The 23,125-nt window shown below is 41.2% G+C and overlaps 2 pseudogenes; one reads left to right on the top strand and one right to left on the bottom strand.

The window, feature by feature from the left end:
• Positions 1–3,961: 3,961 nt before the first annotated feature.
• Positions 3,962–16,039, bottom strand: LOC100587531 (annotated as a pseudogene).
• A 5,639-nt stretch (positions 16,040–21,678) lies between these two features.
• On the top strand, positions 21,679–22,895 carry LOC100584404 (annotated as a pseudogene).
• The last annotated feature ends 230 nt before the right edge of the window (positions 22,896–23,125 follow it).

The following is a 23,125-nucleotide window of genomic DNA, read 5'->3' on the forward strand; positions in this document are numbered from 1 at the left end:
GTAGTGGCTCCATTAGAGGACAGTGCTCAGGCTGCAAAATCCAAATGGAGGTGGGCGGTGAGGGGAGAAAGGGCCTCTTTCTTTTGCTGACATCCTGGTCTCACACAGCAAACAAACCAAAACAAAACAAAACAAAAACTGAGAAGGTAATGCTACAAAGATCATGTGGCTCCCTAACTCTATTGGGACAAAACCTCTTTTAAAATGTTTTAATTTTAAAATACATGCATTTAACATTTTATTTAGCTGATAGTTCAAAATGATCCATACATAAAGAGTATAACCAGATATACAGTGAAACATCTCCCTCTAAGGCCTGCCCCATCTGCCCAGTCCCCATCTTCCCCAAGTAGCCAGTGAGTATAATCTTTCAGAGTCTCACTCTGGTTGCCCAGACTGGAATGCAGTGGCATGATCTTGGCTCACTGTAGCCTCAAATTCCTTGGCTCAGGTGATTCTCCCACTTCAGCCTTCTGAGTAGCTGGGACTACAAGTGCGCACCACCACACCTGGCTAATATTTTTGTATTTTTAGTAGAGACTGGGTTTCACCATATTGCCCAGGCTGGTCTTGAACCCCTGGACTCAAGCAATCCACCAGCCTCGGCCTCCCAAAGTACTGGGATTATAGGCATGAGCCAGCACACCCAGCCCAGAGATTTTTTAATGCTGGTATGAACAAATATAAATATACATCGCCAATCCCCTCCTTTTAATGCAATATATGCTCTATTCCGCATCATGCTTTTTTCCCTTAAAAATGTATTGGAGATCTTTCCAAATTGATACATACAGAGTTTCCTTGTTCTTTATTTTGTTCTAGCTATGTGGTATTCCATTGTGCAGTAATGTATTTAATCGTCCTTATTGACTGATATTTAGGTTGTTTCCAACCTTTTAAAATTACTAACAATATACATGTATTGAATGAATGAATAGGTAGGTGAATGTTCAAATGGGAAACATTGTGCATAAATAATTTCCCATGTCTGCTAATATATCTGTGGAGTAAATTCCTAGAAGTGAACTTACTGGGTCAAAGATCGAGATCATACGCTCCTGTAATTTTGATAGATACTGCAAAATTATCCCATCATATCCACAGATCCTACCCATACTCAAAAGGAGGGAATGATACAGAGTGTGTATGCTAGGGGGCAGGAATTTTGGGGTTGATATAGTTTGTATATTTGTCCCCTCCACATCTCATGTTGAAATGTGACCCCCAGGCCAGGCACAGTGGCTCACGCCTGTAATCTCAGCACTTTTGGAGGCCAAGGCAGGAGGATCACCTGAGTTTTGGAGTTTGAGACCAGCCTGACCAACATGGCAAAACCCCATCTCTACTAAAAATACAAAAATTAGCCATGTGTGGTGGTGGGCACCTGTAATCCCAGCTACTCAGGAGGCTGAGGCAGGAGAATTGCTTGAACCCGGGAGGCAGAGGTTGCAGTGAGTGCTGAGATTGTGCTACTGCACTCCAGCCTAGGTGACAGAGTGAGACTCTGTCTCAAAAAAAAAAAAAAAGTGACCCCCCAGTGTTGGAGGTGGGGCCTAGTGGGAGGTGTTCGGGTCATGGGGACAGGATCCCTCATGAAATGGCTTGATGCCCTCTACACAGTAATGAGTGAGTTCTCAAGCTATGAGTTCACATAAGAGCTGGTTGTTTAGAGAGTCTGGCACCTCTTTCCCTTTCTCTTGCTCTGTCTCTTGCTTTTTGATACACCTGCTGCCTCTTCCCCTTCTGCCATGAGCGGAAGCTTCCTGAGGCCTCACCAGATGCAGATGCTGGCACCATGCTTCTTATATAGCCTACAGAACTGTGAGCCAAAATAAATCTCTTTTCTTTGTAAATTACCCAGCCTCAGGTATTCCTTTATAACAACACAAAACAGACTAACGCAGGAGAATTTTGCCTACCACACCTTCATTTGTTCCTGAGCCCAGCTTTGCTCAGCCCTTGGCTTCAGCCTGGAGTCCAGATGACCTGGCTATTGTCCCTAGTTCAGGGCCCCACAAAAGCCATTCCCCATCCTTGTGTGCACCAGCACCTCCCCTATTTGGTTCTTGGCTAGACTCTGCCTCAGTTTCCTGGTTGCTGGTTGCATATCCATACTTTTTTTTTTTGAGACGGAGTCCTGCTTTGTGCTTCAGGCTGGAATGCAGTGGCATGATCTTGGCTCACTGCACTGCAACCTCTGCCTCCCGAGTAGCTGGAATCACAGGCGTGTGCCACCATGCCTGGCTAATTTTTATATTTTTAGTAGAGATGTGGTTTCGCCGTGTTGGTCAGGCTAGTCTCAAACTCCTGGCCTCAAGAGATCAGCCCATCTCGGCCTCCCAAAGTGCTGGGATTACAGGTGTGAGCCACTGCACCTGGCTGCATATCCATACTCTTCTAAAGACCAAATCATTTTACCAGGTGGCTGTCAGCTGCCTACCCCAGGCACTGGCTGTTCCTGTCTTAGCCATCCTATGAAGAGTGGTCAGCATTGCTAGGGTAGGATTCAGAACCTGTAGACAACAATAACCCATGAGCGCCAACCACACCAGTCACTTCCTGGCCCCTCCTCCCTCTCTTCTGCCTCTGAATACATAATCTTGAAGGGGGCCCACAATGATCCATTAATGCCACTCTCTTTATGATCATGTCTTTAAAGTGTATTTTCTCTGGATTTTTTTGTCCTCACACCATCCTTTTTAGAATCTGAATGACTACATTTTAGTACAATTCCTTCTCATCTTAAGGTATATTTCCTAAACTTCTTAGAGATACCAACAACAGATACTAGTTTCAAGAGTCTCTCAACAGATACTGGTTTCAAGGGTCTCTCAACAGATACTGGTTTCAAGAGTCTCTCAACAGATACTGGTTTCAAGCGTCTCTCTTTAAGGGTCTCTCCTGTCCATCCCCTTCCCTCCAGCCCCCACTTTTCCACCAACCTTTCCACCAGATCACCACAACAGGAGTTACATAGCATGCCCAGAAAAATCTCCTGCCTTAATGAAATTTGTCTTTTTAGATTTGCAACCCTATTTGTAATGCTAGAGGTATTTTCCCAAGAGAGGTATTTTATGAGTCATTGGGAGACCATTATCCCATAACCACATCTGAGACCACGGATGTTTTCTCACTAAGAAAATTTAGATATTTTCAAAATTTACCTAGATAGGAACAGATTATTTTCAGCTGCAAATTCCTTTCTGGTGCAGATCAAAATTGTGGTAATTTTTTAAATATGTAAGTCACTTATAGTTAAATTACATAAACACACAAATAGTGCACCAAATAAGATTTTGAAGTCCTTTATGTTTGAGGCTAAGAGTCAAACTCTTGTCTTGTCTTTATCAATGATGACTGCAAATTTTACGGAGGGTAATAGGGGAAGAATCTTCCTTAAATCAATCATAGGTAAATACTAACATCTCTCTATATTAGGTGCCAGGATTGGCTTTGAAGAAAGTGGCAAAGGGTGTATCTCTCTCCCTCTTCTAGTGACTTGTCACCATGCCTGAAGTCACACCATTAGATGCTTTTCCTCTTAGTCTTACAGGTTTTTTGCTCTTTAGGAGCCCCTCTACTATTCTTTTTATTTTTTTTTTTTTTCGAGACAGAGTCTCACTTTGTCACCCAGGCTGGAGTGCAGTGGTGCGATCTTGGCTCACTGCAACCTCTGCCTCCTGAGTTCAAGAGATTCTCCTGCCTCAGTCTCCCGAATAGCTGGGATTACAGGTGTGCACCACCACGCCTGGCTAATTTCTGTGTTTTTAGTAGAGACGAGGTTTCGCCATGTTGGCCAGACTGATCTCAAACTCCTGACCTCAGGTGATCCGCCTGCCTCGGCCTCCCAAATTACTGGGATTACAGGCGTGAGCTGCCACGCCAGGCCCCCTCTACTATTTTTTTTTTTTTTGGCACTTTTTATGGTTTTCTTTAAACACAAAACATGCACATGAGCCGCCTATTCATTTTCTTTGCTGCGCAGTATGGCATTGAGGTTGGTGACTCTGATGGCCAGCTGGGCTGCCCTTTCCACGATGGCCTTGCAGTTTTTGGAGGAAATATTGTGAGCGATCTTAGCACAGTAAGATTTGTTGCACATCATCAGCACTTCCAGTTCCTTGATGTCATGGACCAGGAATTTCCGGAAAACACTGGGCAGCATGTGCTTTGTTTTTTGTTGCTCCCATAACCAATGTTGGGCATCAAGATCTGGCTCTTGAACCTTCTACAAACCCTATTGTCAATACCTCTGGATTTCTGCCAGTTAGGCTTGATTTTGACATATCAGTCTGACTGGTACAGGATGAACTTCTTGGTTCTCTTTTTGACAATCTTGAGTTTCACAAGGGGTCTGAGGGCAGCTGTGATGCCAAGGAGGAGATGGCTGCCACCTCTGTAGGCAGCGCTGAGGAAGAGAGAATATCCTCTACTATTTTATTTTATGGTTTTATTTTTTGAGACAGAGTCTTGCTCCATTGCCCAGGCTGCAGTGCGGTGGCACGATCATGGCTCACTACAGCCTCGACCTCCTAGGCTCGAATGATCCTCCTGGGATTATATGTGTGAGCCACCATGCCAGGCCCATTACTTTTTAAATTAAGCATTTTATCACGCCTGTAATCCCAGCACTTTGGGAGGCTAAGGCAGGCTGATCACCTGAGATCAGGAGTTTGAGACCAGCCTGGCCAACATGGTGAAATCCCGTCTTTACTGAAAATACAAAAAAAAAAAAAAAATTAGGCCGGGCATGGTGGCCAAACACCTGTAATCCCAGCTACTCGGGAGGCTGAGGCAGGAGAAATGCTTGAACCCAGGAGGCAGAGGTTGCAGTGAGCTGAGATTGCACCACTGCACTCCAGCCTGGGCAACAAGAGCAAAACTCTGTCTCTAAATAAATAAATAAAATAATAAATTAATTAAGCATTTTATTTTGAGATAATTATAGATTTCACATGCAGCTGTAAGAAAAAGTATAGAGACATTTCCATCTATCCTTTACCCAATTTCCCCAATGGTAATATCTTGCAAAACTTTAGTACAATAACACAAGCAGGATATTGACACTATTACATTGTCAGTACAGGTACAGAACATTTCCGTCATCACAAGGATTCCCTCATGTTGCCCTTTTATGGCTATACTCCTCGCCTATCTCACCTTGATCCCTGGCAACCACTAATCTGTTATCCACTTCGACGATTTTGTCAAGAAAGTTACAGAAATGGAATCATACAGTATATAGCCTTTTCTTTCTTTCATTTTCTTTTTCTTTTCTTTTTTTTTTTTTTTTTTTTTTAGAAACAGGGTCTCATTCTGTCACCCGGGCTGGAGTGCAGGAGCGTTGACCTTCTGGGCTCAAGCAATCCTCCTGTCGTTGCCTCCTGAGTATGTGGACTACAGTGCGCACCAGCATACCTGATTTTTTAAAAATTTTTTGTAGAGATAGGGTCTCCCTATGTTTTTTGCTTTTTTTTTTTTTTTTTGGAGATGGAGTCTCTCTCTGTCGCCCAGGCAGGAGTGCAATGGCGCGATCTTGGCACACTGCAAGCTCCACCTCCCAGGTTCACGCCATTCTCCTGCCTCAGCCTCCCGAGTAGCGGGGACTACAGGCACCCGCCACCACGCCCAGCTAATCTTTTTGTATTTTTACTAGAGATGGGGTTTCACTGTGTTAACCAGGATGGTCTCGATCTTCTGACCTCGTGATCCGGCTGCCTCGGCCTCCCAAAGTGCTGGGATTACAGGCGTGAGCCACCGTGCCCGGCCAGGTCTCCCTATGTTGCCCAGACTGGTCTTGAACTCCTTGAACTCCTGGCCTTAAGTGATTTTCCCACCTCAGCCTCCCAAAGTGCTAGGATTACAGGTATGAGCCACCGTGTCCAGTCAGGATTTTTGTTTGTTTTTTTGTTTGTTTGTTTTTTGTAACTATTGAGTTTTCAGAGTTCTTTATAGATTCCATATATCAGTCCTTTGTTGGATAATTGGTTTACAAGTATTTTCTCCCAGTTTGTAGCTTGTCTTCTCATCTTCTTAGCAGAATCTTTCCTAGAGGAAAATTTTTAAATTTTGATGAAGTCCAACTTACCAATTTTTCACTTATGGCTTGTGCTTTCGATGTTAAGTCTAAGATCCCTTTGCCTCTGCCTAAACCCCAACAATTTTCACCTACATTATTTTCTAAAGGTTTTCTAATTTCATGTATTACATTTAAGTTGGTGATCCACTTGAGTTAATTGTTGTTCATAAAGAGTAAGATTTAGGTCAAGGTTCATTTTTTTGCCTATGGATGTCCAATTGCTCCAACATCATTTGTTGAGAAATCTTTATTTTCTCCATTTAGCTGTTGTGCACCTTTGTCAAAGATCATTTCACCAAACTTGTGTGGGTCTATTTATGGGTTCTGTGTCCTATTCTATTGATCTATGTGTCTTTCCCTCCACCAATAACACACAGTCCTAATTACTGTAGCTATATGATAAGTCTTGAAATTGGGTATAGTAATTCCTCCCACTTTATTCTTCTTTAAATTTTGTTTTTATTGAGGCCGGGGGTGGTGGCTCACGTCTGTAATCCCAGCACTTTGGGAGGCTGAGGCGGGTGGATCACCTGAGGTCAGGAGTTCGAGACCAGCCTGACCAACATGGTGGAACCCCGTCTTTACTAAATACAAAAATTTAGCCAGAGGTGGTGGCACATGCCTGTAATCCCAGCTTCTTGGGAGGCTAAGGTAGGAGAATTGCTTGAACCTGGGAGGCAGAGGTTGCAATGAGCTGAGATCACGCCATTGCACTCCAGCCTGAGCAACAAGAGAGAAACTCCATCTCAAAAAAAAAAAAAAATTGTTTTCACTAGTCTAGTTCCTTACCTTTCCATATAAATTTTAGAATAATCTTGTGTATATCTGTAAAAATTCTTGCTGGGAATTTGATAGTATTTGCATTAAACCTGTATATCAATTAAATCTGTATATGTTGAATCTTCCAATCCGTGAACGTAGTATATTTCTCCAGATATTTAAATATTTTATTTCTTTCATCAACATTTTTGTAGTTTTTACCATATAAGTCCTATATATGTTTTTTTCATTTTTATCATGTTTAAATATACATAAAATGTAACATTTTAACCTTTTTTTTTTTTTCGAGACAAGATCTTGCTCTGTTGCCCAGGCTGGAGTGCAGTGGTGCGATCACAGCTCAATACAACCTCCACCTCTTGGGTTCAAGCTATCCTCCCACCTCAGCCTACCTAGTAGCTGGGACCACAGGCACACACCACCATGCCTGGCTAATTTTTGTATTTTTTTTTTTTTGTAGAGACAGGGTTTTGTCATGTTGCCCAGGTTGGTCTCAAACTCCTGGACTCAAGTGATCTACTTGCCTCAGCCTCCCAAAGTGCTGGGATAACAGGCGTGAGCCACTGCGCCTGGCCTTAAACATTTTTAAGTGTATAGTTCAGTAGCATTAAATATATTCATAATGTTGTGCAACCATCATTACTTTCCATCTCCGTAATTCTTTTCATCATGTAAAACTGAAACTCTATACCTATTAAACATAACTCCCCACTTCCCAATTCCCCCAGCCCCTGGCAGCTACCATTCTACTATGTTTTTCTATGATTTTGACTATTCTAAGTACCTCATATAAGTGGAATCATATAGTATTTGTCTTTTTATGACTGGTTTATTTCACTTAGCATAATGTCTTCAATGTTTATCCATGTTGTAGCATGTGCCAGAATTTCCTTCCTTTTTAAGGCTGAATAATATTCCACTGTAGTGGATAGACCACATTTTGCTTACCCATCTATCTGATGATGGACATATGGATTGCTTCCACATTTTAGCATTTGTGAATAATGCTGCTATAAACATGGGTATATAAATATCTCTTCAGGACCCTGCTTTCAATTCTTTGGGGTATATACCCAGAAATGGAATTGTTGAATCACATGACAATCCTATTTGTAATTTTTAAAGGAACTGCCATGCTGTTTTCCACAGTGACTGTATCATTTTATATTCCCACCAACAGTGTATAAGGGTTCCAATTTCTCCACATCCTTACCAACACCTTTTACTTTCTGTTTGTTTGTTTGTTTGTTTTTGTTTTTTTGAGACAGAGTCTCCCTCTGTTGCCCAGGCTGGAGTGCAGTGGTGTGATCTCGGCTCACTGCAACCTCCGTCTCCCAGGTTCAAGTGATTCTCCTGCCTCTGCCTCCTGTGTAGCTGGGACCATAGGTGCACGCCACCACGCCCGGCTAATTTTTGTATTTTTAGTAGAGACGGGGTTTTGCCAGGCTGGTCTTGAACTCCTGACCTCAGGTGATCCACCTGCTTTGGCCTCCAAAAGTGCTGGGATTACAGGCATGAGCCACCGCACCCAGCCCTACTTTCTGTTTTTTTAAATAGTAGCCACCCTAATAGGTGTGAGGTGTTATATCATTGTAATTTTGATTTGCATTTCCCAAATGATTAATGACATTGAGCATCTTTTCATGTGCTTATTGGCCATCTATATGTCTTCTTTGAAGAATGTTATGTTTTGTTCTGAATTATTTTAAATGATATTTTATTTTCAATTGTGAAAATGTTCACATGTTCATTGCCAGTATATAAAAATACAATTGATTTTTAATGTTATTCTTGAGCACTGTCTTTGCTGAAATCACTTATCAGTTCTAGTAGGTTTTTGTTTCGTTTTGTTTTGTTTGTAAATCCCTTAGAATTTTCTACATATACTACCATGCCATCAACAAATAGGGACAGTTTGAAAGAATTATTTCCAATCTGTATGCCTTATATTCCTTTTTCTTGCCTTATTGTGCTGGCTAGAACTTCCAGTACTATGTTGAATATGAGTAGTGAGAGTGGCCATTTTCGGCCTCTTCCCTATCCTAAGGGGAAAGCATTCAGTCTTTTGTTGTTTTGTTGGTTTTTAGATGGAGTCTCGCTCTGTTGCCCAGGCTGAAGTGCAGTGGCACAATCTCGGCTCACTGCAACCTCCACCTCCTGGGTTCAAGTGATTCTTCTGCCTCAGCCTCCTGAGCAGCTGGGATTACAGGCATGTGCCACCATGCCCAGCTAATTTTTGTATTTTTAATAGAGACAGGGTTTCACCATATTGGCCAGACTGGTCTTGAACTCCTGGCCTCATGATCTGCCCACCTCGCCTTCCCAAAGTGCTGGGATTACAGGCGTGAGCCACCACGCCTGGCCAGCATTCAGTCTTTTATCATTAAGTATTATATTAACTGTAGGGTTTTTGTAGATGCTCTTTATCAAGTTGAAAAAGTTCCCCTCTATTCCTAATTTGCTAAGAGTTTTCTGATTATCATAAGTGGGTATTGAATTTTGTCAAATGTTTTTCTTTATCAATTGATATGGTCACATCAGTTTTCTTCTTTAGCTTAGTAATATGGTGAATTCTATTAAGTAGTTTTAGCAAATTGAACCAGCCTTGCACCCCAGGAATAAAGTCTACTTTATCAAGTTGTATAATTCTTTTTATATATTGTTGAATTGTATTTGCTAATATTTAGTTAAGAACTTCTGCATGTATATTCATGAGGAAAATTGGTCTGTAATATCTTTTTTTTGTACTGTCTTTGTCTAGTTTTCTTACAGGGATAATAGCTTCATAAAATGAATTGAGACGTGTTCCATCCTCTTCTATTTTCTAAAGTAGATTGTTTAGAATTAGTTTAATTCTTTTAAATTTGGTAGAATTTTCCAGTGGAATCATCTGATATTTCTTTTTTGGGAGAAGTTAAATTACAAATTCAATTTCCTTAATATATAGGGATTCAAACTATATGTTTCATATTGGGTGAGTTGTTTTAGTTTGTTATTTTTGATTAATTGGTCTATTTCCTCTAAGTTGTCAAATTTATGTGTAGAGTTGTTCATAGTATTCCCTTATTTTACTTTTGATGTCTGCAGGGTCTATAGTGATAGCCCCTATTTCATTTCTGATATTAGTAATTTTATCTTTTTCTTTCTTTCTTTGTCAATCTTGATAGAGATTTGTCAATTTTATTGATGATTTCAAAGAGCAAGCTCTGTGTTTCATCGATTTTCTCTATTGTTTTGCCATTTTCAATTTCATTGATTTCTGCTCTTATTTTTATTATGCATCTCCTTCTGCTTGGTTTGGGTTTATTTTGCTTTTCTTTTTCTAATTTTTTTTTCTTATAGCCACTACCAGGACCCATTTTTCTAAATTCTTGAGGTATATTCTGCTCTTGTTGAGTAGAGTATTCTGTACATGTTGATTAGACCCTGTTGGTTGATGATATTGTTGAGCTTTTCTATATCCTTGCTGATTTTCTGGCTAGTTGTACTAATCAGTTGTTGAGAGAGGGATGTTGATGTCTCTAATTGTGAATTTGCATATTTCTCCTTTCAGTTCTATCAGATCTTGATTCACATACTTTGCTGCTCTGTTACTTAGTGCAAACACATTTTAGGAGTGCTATGTCCTTTTGGTGTACTGACCCATTTATCATTATATAATGTCCTTTTCTGTCTGTGGTAACTTTCTTTTCTTTGCAGTCTACTTTATCTGATTTAATAGAGCTATTCCTATTTTGTCGTGATTAATGCTTGTATTATATATCTTTTTCCATCCTTTTACTTTCAATCTGCCTTTATCATTATATTGTAAATAAGTTTCTTATAGACAGTATATAGCTGGGTCATGCTTTTTGATCCACTCCGCCAAAGTAGTATATTTAGACAATCTACATTAAATATAATTATATTTGCTACTTTATTTCTTGTTTTCTGTTTGTTATTTCTCCTTTTCATTTTCTATTTTCTTTCTCCTGCTTTCCATATTGATTTATTTATAGTGTTCTTTAGTGTATCTCTTTATATTGTTTTCTTATTGATTTCTCTAGGAATTACATTATACATACATATCTATCACGGTCTACTTGGGTCATCACTTCGCCAGTTTGAGTGAAGCGTAGAAATCTTACCTCTATGTCTATTTATTCTCCCCCATTTATATAATTGTCTTGAAATTTCTTCCAGAGCCATTTAAAACTATATCACTGTTATATTTTTTGCTTAAACTGTCAAATATGATTTATAAAACCCAGGAGGAGAAGGAAAGTCTATTGTATTTACCCAGATCTTTTGCTTGTCATGTTCTCTCTTCCTTTCTCATGTTCCAAGGTTACTTCTTTTATCATTTCCTTTTTGTTTAATGAACTTCCTTTAGCCATTATTTACAGTAGATCCGCTGGTAACAAATTATCTTAGTTTCCGTATATTTGAGAATGTCTTTATTTCCCCTTCATTCCTGAAGGATATTTTCACCGGATGTAGAAACGCAGGTTGAGGCTGGGCACGGTGGCTCACACCTGTAATCCCAGCACTTTGGGAGGCCGAGGTGGGCGGATCACTTGAGGTCAGGAGTTTGAGACCAGCCTGGCCAACATGGTGAAACCCCATCTCTACTAAAAATACAAAAATTATCCAGGTGTGGTGGCGGGCACCTGTAGTCCCAGCTACTCAGGAGGCTGAGGCAGGAAAATCATTTGAACCCGGGAGGCGGAGGTTGCAGTAAGCCAAGTTTGCACCACTGCACTCCAGCCTGGGTGGCAGAGCAAGATTCCATCTCAAAAAAAAAAAAAAAAAGAAAAGAAAAGAAATGCAGGTTAACAATTCTTTTCTTTTAGTACTTGAAAGATATTGTGCCACTTCCTTCTACTCTGTTTCCTAATGTGAAATCTTGTTATTCGGTTGTTTTTCTCCTGCCATAAGATGTCATTTCTCTTTTGATGCCTTCATAATTTTTTCTTTGTCTTTAGTTTATAGAAGTTTGATTATATGTGTCTTAGTTTGAATTTCTTTGGGTTTATTCTGTTTAGAGTTCACTCAGCCTCTTGAATCTATAGGTTTATGTCTTTTGCCAAATTTGGGGTGTTTTTAGCCATTATTTTTTTGAATACTTTCTCAGCCCTACCCTTTTTATCCTCTCCTTTTGGGTCTTCAGTAATACCAATGCTAGATCTTTTGTTAAAGTCCTACATGTTCCTGAGGTGCTGTTTGTTTATTTTTTTATTTATTTATTTTTTTTTTGAGATGGAGTCTTGCTCTGTCGCCCAGGCTAGAGTGCAGTGGTGCGATCTCAGCTCACTGCAAGCTCCGCCTCCCGGGTTCATGCCATTCTCCTGCCCTAGCCTCCCGAGTAGCTGGGACAACAGGCGCCCACCACCATGCCCGGCTAATTTGTTGTACTTTTAGTAGAGACGGGGTTTCACCGTGTTAGCCAGGATGGTCTCAATCTCCTGACCTCATGATCCACCCACCTCGGCCTCCCAAAGTGCTAGGATTACAGGCGTGAGCCACTGCGCCCGGCCTATTTATTTATTTATTCTATATTTTATTTGTGTCAAGTGTGCTTGTAATTGCTTATTGCATTATTTTTATGATGGCTGCTTTAAAATTTGTGTCAGAAAATTTTATCTCATGTTTCATCTCAGTGTTGGCATCTAAAGATTATCTTTGTTCATTCAGTTTGAGATTTTCCTTGTTTCTAGTGTAATGAGTGATTTTTGATTGAAACTTGGAAATTTTGGGTATTATGTTATGACTCTGTATCTTATTTAAACCTGATGTTTTAGCTGGCTTTTTGGACAGTACATTGGCAAGGGAAGGGGGTGGGGTGTCCCCTCATTACTGCCAGGTAAGCATAGAAAGTCTATTCAGCCTCTGTTGACATCTCGGGGGGTGTTCTTTATTATTGCTGGGTGGGGTGGGAGTTCAGGCTCCTCACTAGGCCTCCACTGACACCTCAGGGAGAGGATGGCATCAATACTGCTGAGCAATGGTGAAAGTCCTGACTTTCTACTATGCTTCTTCTGATACTGCCCAAGCAGGAAGGATGCAGGCTGGAAGTACAGGTTGCCTATGTGGTTTCCTCATCACTACCCAGCAGGGATAAACGTACTGGCGCCATAGTTGGCCTTCTCTGAAGATATCCCAGTGGGTGGGTTAGGGCACATTGCTATAGCCTGGCAAGTGGAATTCTAGGCTCCCTACTTGGCCTCTGCTGGTATGAATGAGGATGGGGCTACATTTTTTTTTTTCTGTGATGTTTAGTCAGAGCAGAGCAGTTTCTGTCTAAAAGTTTTCTCTTTTCTTGTGCTGTTCCTTTCTTGGCCCTTTGGCCAGATAGAGCAGTTTTTGTTAGGCCTTTTTTAGTCTACACTTATTGATATTTCCAAGTGCCATCTTCTTCAAAGTCTCCTCCTTTCAAAGAGAGTGCCTCCTTTCAAAGTCTTTTTATGTTTATTTCATATATAATGTCCAGAGTTTTTCATTGTACTTAGCAGGAGGAGTAAGGAAAAGTATGCCTACTTCTTCTTGGAAGCTGAAATTTCCAAGTTTTAAAGGCTTGTTATTAAATCATACAATACTTATGGAAAAGGGCACATATCTTAAGCATACAGGACAATGAAACTTTACCAATAATACACCCACGTAACTAGAACGCAGATCAAGAAACAGAACACAACCAATACCTTTCAGAAGCTTCCTTATGTTCCCTCTGATCACAAGCCCCCCACCCCTGCAAAGTTAACCACTATCCTAATTCCTGACAGTATAGATTAGTGCTCTCTGTGTGCTTTACATAATGGGCCCCTTTAAAACATGTAAATACCCCTGGGAGATTTAATGTCTTAAGATGTCATTGACCAACACCTTACAATGAATTAATTTATCATATAATTCTATTTACATTTGATAACAATACATTTATTAATAACATTATAAAACACATTAAAGTTATAATAACCTTTCTCATGCTTCATATCATTTGATTCTTACAAATGCCTATGAAATAGATTGTATTATTAACCTCATTTAAGGTGAGAAAATTTAGGCTCAAAGAAGTTAAACGATTTGTCTAAGGTCACCCAAGTAACAGGCAGAAAGATTTGGCAGCCCCGGAAGAAAGGGACCTTCTTTGTCCACCTGTCCATGCATCAATTTCAGAGAAGAATCTGATTGGCTCTGGTTTAGTCTTCTGACCACTAAATGTCAAGGGTGGGAAACGACACTGATTGACCTACCCATCATAGTCATGTGGAGTCAGGGAGGGGATCTTCAAGTGACCCAGAGGAGGGATTGAGAAAGCAAGCTAGACAGACAAAACTTCACTTACCACAGCCCCTAGTGGGAACAAAAACAATTATTCCTAGTTGTTGATTTTTATGGACATGTTAAAATAATCAAAACTCCTGTGTCTTTTTTTCTGCCTCATTCTCTGTATCCACATACGACTCATTTTAAGAGTTTAGAATCACATTTTGTATTACCTGGAATGGATTGGAATGGAAGAGACTCTTTATCCTCTTAGTATATAGATGAGGGAAAGGAGGCTGATAAGATAGTATTTTGCCCAATTTCATATACATACTTGTTTTATGTTTTTTCCTCCACTTTCATGTATCATAAGAATAACTTCATGAGGCCGGGCGTGGTGGCTCACGCTTGTAATCCCAGCACTTTGGGAGGCCGAGGCGGGCGGATCACGAGGTCAGGAGATCAAGACCACGGTGAAACCCTGTCTCTACTAAAAATACAAAAAAATTAGCCGTGCGTGGTGGCGGGCGCCTGTAGTCCCAGCTACTCGGAGAGGCTGAGGCAGGAGAATGGCGTGAACCCGAGAGGCAGAGCTTGCAGTGAGCCAAGATTGCGCCACTGCACTCCAGCCTGGGAGACAGAGCGAGACTCCATCTCAAAAAAAAAAAAAAAAAAGAATAACTTCATGAAATTAACAATTTAATGAAAAAAATTATTCTCTAACCCCAATGCCCCAACATATTTTCATGTGTCTTCCAGTCTTTGTCAAGTTATCTATTTATCTATATTTATATGCTTATATATAAATACCATCAAGCCTGGTTAATTTCTTATGTTTTTGTAGGGACAGGGTCTCGCCATGTTGAGCAGGCTGGTCTCGAATTCCTGGCCTCAAGTGATCCTCCCACCTCTACCAAAGTGCTGGGATTACAGTCATGAGCCACTGCGCCCGGCCACTCACTGATTGTTTTGATCCTAGCGGAAAACCATTCAAAGCAAAACCTCTCAGGGACATCAACATTTGAGAAGGAGACCCTTTTAAGACAGAAAAGTGTTCCTGAACTGGAGAGAGGAAATCTGCTCTTAGAAGGCCCTCTACTAAAAGACAGACTTTGCCATAGTGCTGGTGTTGCAAAGCCAGTAAGACAGTCCCCACCCCCAAAGAGCTCAAGTTCCTGGTTTCATTTCATGCACCTTTAGTAACCTCCAGCTAAACGCAGGCTGCCCCACCTCTGCCTAGAATAATAAGGGGTTCTTGGACTCTCCATCAATAGGTCCTGTCAGACAAGCCATCTGTATCATTCCAGGTCCTGGCGGGAAACAGATGGCACCCTCAGATTGAGTAAATTGAGAAGAGTTTAATAAAGAGACTATTTACAAAGGAATATCAGGATACAAGGAAACCACAGGCCAGAAGGAGCAGAAGGAGAAAGCAATCACTGGAAACTGGAGAGAGAAAATCCTGTGAAGAGGGCCTCTTGACAGGAGCTGTGGCTTTTGGTCCAGGGACACAGCCAGCCAGCTCTCAAAGAGGTATTTGGGGGAAATAAATACTCTGACCTCTCTCCTTTCGGTTTCCCACCTCCTGCTGGTAGCCAAGGTCAACTGGAAGGCAGAGGGCATAGGAACCGTTTGATGGAGTTCATCCAGGCCCGCCTCTAGGAGCAGAGAGTGGGTGGAGAAGGGTGGGGTGGGTCTGGAGGGGTCAAAGGAAGCCATGTGGTCCACCATGTGATTTTGGAAATACTCTGCTGCAGTTCTTTGTCCAGGTTGGTTGCTGTCAGCACTTCTGGGGGGGTTGGGGGTGGAGGTGGAGGGTTGGGGTGGCCTCTTCCTGAGTATTTCTAGCAGGAGGTAGAGCAACTTACCTGGTCCTGTTCTGCCTGGGTTGTAGGCTCTCTGTTCATCTCCAGTGCCCACAAAAGGCAGTGCCATCCACGAAAGAGGATGCCTGCTCTGAGCCCCAGCCTCTAGGCAGGGGTCTACCTTCCCATACCTGTCCTGCCAGTCTTCTTTTTCTTTTTCTTTTTCTTCTCTTCTTTTCTTTTTTCTTTCTTTTTTTTTTTTTTTGGGTGGAGTCTCATTATGTCACCCAGGCTGGAATGCAGTGGCACGATTTCTGTTCACTGCAACCTCTGCCTCCTGGTTTCAAGCGATTCTCCTGCCTCAGCCTCCTGAGTAGCTGGGGCTACAGGTGCGTGCCACCACGCCTGGCTAATTTTTGTATTTTTAGTAGAGATGGAGTTTTAGTATGTTGGCTAGGCTGGTCTCAAATTCCTGGCCTCAAGTGATCCGCCCACCTTGGCCTCCCAAAATGTTGGGATTACAGGTGTGAACCACCGTGCCTGGCCATGCCAGCCTTATTTCTTGTCCCCTGCCATGCCTTGAATGGCTAGTTGCCTCTACAAGTGGGCTGCTACACACCCTCAGCATTGCCGGTCCCCTGGATCATTCACAGCCCCACCTGGTTCCCTCAGGTTCCCCGTGGCTACCAGAAGTGAGGACACACAACCCCTGTGTCTGTGAGGACTTCACCTAGGCCATTGACCTACCTGGGGTCCCTGTGCTCACTCCACCTCCATGCTCCAGCTGGCCTTTGGTCCCTCTCCCACTGGCCAGCTCAGTTCCTCTTTATTCCTAGCCTGCAATGTAGGATCTGCTACAGTAGAAGGCCTTTCCTTTAAAGATAAAAGTTAACCAATGTGCAATTTAATAAACCAGGATGTTAATTTATAATCAGAAACCTAAAGACACTGGGTTCTTGTAGCTGCTTTACTGGAACTCTCTCTCCATGTAAGACATGAGGGAGGTTAAAGGAAGATTGGGAGGCTGGGCGCGGTGGCTCATACCTGTAATCCCCGCACTTTGGGAGGCTGAAGCAGGATCATCACTTGAGGCAAGGAGTTCAAGACAAGCCTGGACAATATAGTGAGACCCTGTCTCTACAAAAAAATAAATAAATACAAATAAAGGAAGGTTGGGGGCTGGAGCGGATGAGAGACTTTCTTTTTACTCCGTATTCAGTTTTAGTGTTTAAAGGTTGCTTTTACAACCAAGTTTATATTTTACTTTAATGTTTTTGTTTTTGTTTTTTGAGACGGAGTTTCACTCTTGTTGCCCAGGCTGGAGTGCAGTGGTGTGACCTCAGCTCACTGCAATCTCCACCTCCCAGGTTCAAGCGATTTTCCTGCCCTAGCCTCCCGAGTAGCTGGGATTATAGGCTTGTGCCACCACGCCCGGCTAATTTTTTTGTATTTTTAGTTGAGACGGGATTTTACCATGTTGGCTAGTCTGGTCTCAAACCTGACCTCAGGTGATCCGCCTGCCTTGGCTTTTCAAAGCACTGGGATTACAGGCATGAGCCCCCACACCCGCTCTACTTTAAAATTTTTATAACACTATTTTTAAGAAGAATTGGAACTAATTATAACCAGTAACTCTGAGTGGTACGAATAATAGAAGCACAGTACACATTGTAGACACAAATCACAAAAACGATGAGAAGGGCAAGGCCGCTGAAGATGGATTTGAAATTTCTGCTCAAGGTAGCCCCTGCATCAGTGAGAGTAGAACCATGTACGTTTCCCTAGTTATGTGAGGAGTTTGTGTGGAAACCTGAGTTAACTACTATGGCATGTCTGATTTATCTCCATGATGGTCTGGCATCCTGCAGAGGTAGGTTTTCTGGGATGCTGTCCAGTTGCCTTGCCCCTACCTGGCTCTCACTGTGTCTTTACCACTTGCTGGGAGATCCCATGGCTGCATTGGAGCTTCCATGTGTTTCATTTGGTAATTGATGTTGAGGACTGACGGGTAGATGAGTTGGTATTTATACTTTGGTGTCATTTAGATATTTGTTGAGAATGAGGGCCAGGCATAGTGGCTCACGCCTGTAATCCCAGCACTTTGGGAGGCCAAGGCAGGCAGATCACTTGAGGTCAGCGGTTTGAGACCAGCCTGGCCAACATGGTGGAAACCCCATCTCTACTAAAGATACAAAAACTAGCTGGGTGTGGTGGCATGTGCTTGTAGTCCCAGTTACTTGGGAGGCTGAGGCAGGAGAATCGCTTGAACCTGGGAGGTGAAGGTTGCAGTGAGCAGAGATTGTGCCACTGCACTCCAGCCTGGGGGACAGAGCAAGACTCTGTCTAAAAAAAAAAGAATGAGGCCATTCCTAACCAAAACTCTGAAGCACGTAGTTTGTTTCTGCTGTCCTTCCACCTTCCTTGACTATCCCACCTACCTGGGAGGTCCATCCTGGACAGTGGGGTACAATTATGAGCAACCATAGGCCTATGCTGAGGGCCTCTGGAGAAACTCACCTCTTCCTCCCTCTCCTCTTCATCAGCTGGCTGAAGCTCTGGGTACTGGCCTCCCAAGGTGGACATAAGAAAGAGGCTCTCAAGTGTTGGTTGAAACTTGAACACAGCTGGCTTCCTGAGCTGAGGGAGATATTAAGATGTGTAAGATATTTAACTGTTAACTAGGGATCTCCGTAGATTTGTGTGAGGAACAATAACTCAACTCTATAATAATCTCCAATAAAGCTTTGAAAAACAAGACCAGTAATAACTTACTAGTATCTTGCCCTAATGGATATTAGAACTCTCTATAAAGCTAGTGTAATCAAAAAAGTAGGACATTGGAGAATAGATCAGTGAAATAGAATAGAGAAGAAAGAAACTGATTTTATCAGAACTTAATACAGCGTATAATAAAGGTGGCATTTCAATTCAGTAATGGCTTATTTAATAAATGGTGCTAGAATAATTGCCTAGCACATGAAAAATACAAACTCCTATTTAATTCATCTTTAATTACAGAAGATACAAAGGAAAAGTAAAAAAATTTAGGAGAATATTTATGTAATATTTAGCTAGGGAGACCTTCTTAAATAACACAAGAAACTCAGAAAGCATAAAAGAAAAAAAACAGATTGATAATATAGACAACTAAAATTTTTCAGTTGCACAAGACACCATGAAAAGTTAAAGGACAACTAAGAAGCTGTGAGAAAATAGTCGCAATTAATGACAGATAAAGGATTAATATCTATAATATTAGAATTAATATCAATATTCATAATATTAAGTTGAACTGTATAAAATTGCTGATAGCCAACTGTTTTTGACCAAAAGAAATGGCAATTTTCATGCCAACCCAACACATAGTGCTTCTATATATTGATAAGAAAAAGGCAACCCAATAGAAAAAAGGTGAAGACTATAAATTATAAACAGGTAATTCTTAGAACAGAAAATGCAGATAGCTGATATATAAAACATGTGATTATAAACATGTGAATATATATGTTAAAATAATAACAGAAGGATGACTACTACTAAAAAAAAAAACAGAAAAGAACACAACAGATGGCTACTATCAAAAAAAAAAACAGAAGATAACAAGTGTTGGCAAGGATATGTAGAAATCCCTTGTGCACTGTTGGTGGGAATGTAAAATGGTGCAGCTGCTATGGAAAACAGTATGGAGGTTCCTCAAAAAATAAAAAATAGAATTACATATGATCCAGCAATTCTACTTCTGGGTATATACTCAAAACAATTGAAAGCAGAGTCTCAAAAATATATTTGTACACCCATGTTTATAGCAGCATTAGTCATGATAGCCAAAAGGTGGAAGCAACCCAAATGTCCACTGACAAATGAATGAGTAAACAAAATATGATATAGATACACATTGGAATATTATTCAGCCTTAAAAAGAAAGTAAAGTCTGACTCATGCTATGACATGGATGAACATTGAAGACATGCTACGTGAAAGAAGCTAGTCACAAAAAGATAAATATTGTATGGTTCCATTTATATGGGGTACCTAGAGTAGTCAAATTCATAGAGACAGGAAGTAGAATGGTGGTTGCCAAGGGCCAAGGCGGGTGGGGAATGGAGAGTTATTATTTAATGAGTGGAGAGTTTCAACTTTGCAAGATTAAAAAGAGTTCTGGAGATTGGTTGCATAACACTGTTAATGTACTTAACACTGCTGAACTGTACACTTAAAAATGGTTAAGATGGTTAATTTTATGTTATGACAATTAAAAAATTTTAAAAAGCACACACACAAATAATAGGATAACATTTTTCATCCATAAGGCAAAATTTAGAACTAATTTTGACAGTGATGTGGGAAAGTTTGTACTTTCTTTAATTTCTGTTGGAGAATTGCTATAGTGTTTTAAGAAAGTAATTTGGTAGGATCTATCAAAATCAAAGATGCACATGTTCTTTGACACAGTAATCCCACTTTTGGGACTCTAGCCTATAGAAATACTTGTACCAATACATAAGTATATATGTGTAAAGATGTTTTTTGCATTGATCATAACTGGAAATAATCTCCCCACCAAAAACAGGCAAATGGTTGGATATTACACAACTATTTATTTATTTCTTTTTAAATTTTATTTTATTTTATTTTAAGTTCCGGGATACATGTGTAGGACGTGCAGGTTTGTTACATAGGTAAACATGTGCATGGTGGTTTGCTGCACCTATCAGCCCATTACCTAGGTATTAAGCCCCACATGCATTAGCTGTTTCTCCTGATGATCTCCCTCCCCTCGCCCCCATGACAGGCCCCAGTGTGTGTTGTTTCCCTCCCTGTGTCCGTGTGTTCTCATTGTTCAGCTCCCACTTATAAGTGAGAACATATGATGTTTGGTTTCCTGTTCCTGTATTAGTTTGCTGAGAATAACGGCTTCCAGCTCCATCCATGTCCCTGCAAAGGACATGATCTCATTCCTTTTTATTACCCAACTATTTAAAAGAAAGAGTAATAGCTATAAGGATTGACCTGGAGAGATAAGTATGAGATATTATTTTATTAATAATAATATGACATATTACTGTAAGGTAATAAACAAGTTCCACAGAAAAGCATATAGTATGATTTTGCTTGTGTGAAAAGCAAATTTAAAGATCCCTATAATCTGTTTATATATTGTGATGGTTAATTTTGTGTATCAACTCGGCCAGGTTATGGTGCCAAGTCGTTCGCTCAAACACCAGTCTAGATGTTATTGTAAAGATATGTTTTTAGATGTGACTAACATTTAAATTGATAGAGTTTGAATAAAGCAGACTACCTCTATAATGTAGATGGGCCTCATCTAATCAGTTGAAAGCCTTAAAAACAATGACTGGGGTTCACTGAAGGCGGAGGAATTCTCAAGGCTGCAACATCAACTCTTACCTGAATTCAGATTTCAGACTTGCCAGCCCCCACAATCTCATGAGCCAATCCCTTAGAATAAACCACCTCTGGTGAGAAACTCAAAGCTTTCCCAGTAAGATTGGGAAGAAGGCAAGAATGTCCCCTCTTACCACTGCTTTTCAATGTTGTAATGGAGGTCCTAGCTAATGCAATAAGACAAGAAAAAAAAGTAAAAGATATACAGATTGAGAAGGAAGAAATAAAGCTGTCTTTGTTCACAGATGGCATGGTCATCTACATAGAAAATTCAAGAGAGTTGACAAACACTCTTGGAATTAAGAAGTCATCATAGAGAAGTTGGTGCCAGTGACTGGAGGCAGCAGCGACGAGTGGGTCCTTGTGGGCTAGAAGAACCCTGCAAAAATGTCTCTCTATCCATCTCTTGAAGACTTGAAGGTAGACAAAGTAATTGGGGCTCAAACTACTTTTTCTGCAAACTCTGCCAATCCAGCAATTTTGTCAGAAGCTTCTGCTCCCATCTCTCAAAATGGAAATCTCTATCCCAAATTATATCCAGAGCTCTCTCAATACATGGGCCTGAGTTTAAATGAAGAAGAAATATGTGCAAATGTGGCCATGGTTTCTGGTGCACCAATTCACGGGGCAGTTGGTAGCAAGACCTTCCAGTATGAACTATATGGTGGCTCCTGTAACTGGTAATGAGGTTGGAATTCACAGAGCAGAAATTAAGCAAGGGATTCGTGAAGTCATTTTGTGTAAGGATCAAGATGGAAAAATTGGACTCAGGCTTAAATCAATAGATAATGGTATGTTTGTTCAGCTAGTCCAGGCTAATTCTCCAGCCTCATTGGTTGGTCTGAGAATTGAGGACCAAGTACTCCAGATTAATAGTGAAAACTGTGCAGGGTAGAGCTCTGATAAAGCGCACAAGGTGCTCAAACAGGATTTTGGAGAGATTACCATGACCATTCATGACAGGCCCTTTGAACGGACGATTACCATGCATAAGGATAGCACTGGACATGTTGGTTTTATCTTTTTTTTTTTTTTTTTTGAGACGGAGTCTCGCTCTGTCGCCCAGGCTGGAGTGCAGTGGCGCAATCTCGGCTCACTGCAAGCTCCGCCTCCCGGGTTCACACCATTCTCCTGCCTCAGCCTCTCCGAGTAGCTGGGAATACAAGCGCCCGCCACCACGCCCGGCTAATTTTTTTGTATTTTTAGTAGAGACGGGGTTTCACCGTGGTCTCGATCTCCTGACCTCGTGATCCGCCCACCTCGGCCTCCCAAAGTGCTGGGATTACAAGCGTGAGCCACTGCGCCCGGCCGGTTTTATCTTTAAAAAGGGAAAAATAACATCCATAGTGAAAGATAGCACTGCAGCCAGAAACGGTCTTCTCACAGAACATAACATCTGTGAAATCAATGGACAGAATGTCATTGAATTGAAGGACTCTCAAATTGCAGACATACTGTCAACATCTGGGACTGTAGTTACTATTACAGTCATGCCTGCTTTTATCTTTGAACATATTATTAAGCGGATAGCACCAAGCATTATGAAAAGCCTAATGGACCACACCATTTCTGAGGTTTAAAATTCACGGCACCATGGAAATGTAACTGAACGTCTCCAGTTTCCTTCTTTGGCAACTTCGGTATTATGCACATGTAGCTTTCCCAGAGCCAGCGAGCATATGCTGCATGAGGACCTTTTTATCTTTTTTTTTCTTTTTTGAGATGGAGTTTCGCTCTGTCGCCCAGGCTGGAGTGCCAGTGGCACGATCTCGGCTCACTGCAACCTCTGCCTCTGGGGTTCAAACAATTC

This window comes from Nomascus leucogenys, chromosome X, assembly GCF_006542625.1.
Source record: "Nomascus leucogenys isolate Asia chromosome X, Asia_NLE_v1, whole genome shotgun sequence".
Lineage (NCBI taxonomy): Eukaryota > Metazoa > Chordata > Mammalia > Primates > Hylobatidae > Nomascus > Nomascus leucogenys.